At 43.9% G+C, this 1525-nt stretch overlaps 1 non-coding gene across 1 annotated transcript; it reads right to left on the reverse strand.

Annotated features, from left to right (window-relative positions):
• Positions 1 to 887: 887 nt before the first annotated feature.
• Positions 888 to 1019, reverse strand: LOC115030500. Its single transcript, XR_003836093.1, has one exon. It is a non-coding gene; the product is annotated as a small nucleolar RNA SNORA17 (small nucleolar RNA).
• Positions 1020 to 1525: the final 506 nt, after the last annotated feature.

A 1525-nucleotide genomic window follows, 5' to 3' on the forward strand; every position in this document is an offset into this window, starting at 1 on the left:
AGGGTTAGCTCTATTGTGTTGCCCAGGTGAGGTACTGGGCCTACTCTTCTGAGTTCTGCAGCTAACAAGGAGCAGGGACAATTCTCCTGCTCTGATTATTCCAGGGTCAAGCCTGCCAGAGATAGTGAGGCACAAGGGAGAGGAGGCTATCTCTCCCCGGGGTCTGCTCTCAGGAGTACTGCACCTGGCTAGTGGCAGAGTCAGTTCTGCTGCTCTCATCCCCCCAGAGCCAGGAATCCCACAATGCTTTGGTGAGGGGTGGGCCCAGTTTGGTCCAGCCCTCAGATATTGCCACATCCTCACAGGGCAGTGGAGAGCAAGGATGTCTACCTGGTCTGCTACAGGGCCACAAACCCAGACCTGGCTCCAGGGGGCAGCACAGGTCAGGACCACGCACCATGGTCACAGGTGGAATTAATACAAAATCGCTTCAGGCTATTCTCACCACCCTGATCTTCAGTTCTGCCTCTCCCTATTATGCCCACCCACATCCTTCTGTTTTTCTTTCCCTTCTATTTTTCTACCATTTACTCTCTCCCTTTAGCGGTGACTGTGGTCTCTGAGCGTCTGGGGTCATCTCAGGAGTGCTATGTCCTGCTCATGCTTTATGGTGTCAGGTAGTGGTCATTTCAGGCATGACCTCCCTACCCAAGCCTGAACTGTGATCATCTCAGGCTAGCTTCCTGTCTGTGACCCATGGTGCAAGTCCATTGATTGTCTTAAGCTCACTCCTCTCCCCTAGCCTGCCTATGTGGTTCCTTGCAAGGGTCACCTGTCTTAACCTTACTCCCACTCTGAGTCTCTAGCTTGCTCCCCATCCTGGATGCCCATCTGGTCCTGCCTGGTGCCTGGACTGTTGACAGTTTCAGCCTGGCTTTTTTCCATGGAATGTTAGACTTCAAAACATTCAGATGTTTATACATGAGTACACTGAGAGTAGGCATAGCCTGTCTCCTCTCTGCCACCTACTGACACACATGAGACACAGCAGCCACATATACAATGCCTCTAGAGGCAGAAGAATATATTTTTATAGTTATAGTTCATCATAATGTTATCTAAAATATAAAACTATTTTTTTTTCATTTTCTTCTTGGTATATAACTGATCTAAAGTAATTTCACATAGTTAACTGGGAAATTTGCTAAGTTTGATATAGTTGTATATTTGATGAATTATGTCTGTTTACCATATCTATCACTCATATATCTTCCTATAAGCCCACTCATCTTCTTATATTTACTAGGTGAATTAAAGCCAAAATACATCACTGAAACGATGTGTTTATAAGGGTTTGGAAATTGTAGAAATGCACATATCTATGGAGGAAAATGAGATTGCATAAAACTTTCTTTCAAAAGTCGAATAGCTGCTTCCCAACAGTTCAACAAATATTTATCCTATGATGAGTTCATTCTAGTTAATGGTGTTTATAGAAAGTAAATTAAAAGCGATGTCTACAGAGACTCTTATATATAAATGTTAGTAGTCACTTTACTTTTACATAAAGAGAATATCCCAAATT

The sequence above is a fragment of the Mus caroli genome, chromosome 2, assembly GCF_900094665.2.
Source record: "Mus caroli chromosome 2, CAROLI_EIJ_v1.1, whole genome shotgun sequence".
NCBI classification, from domain to species: domain Eukaryota; kingdom Metazoa; phylum Chordata; class Mammalia; order Rodentia; family Muridae; genus Mus; species Mus caroli.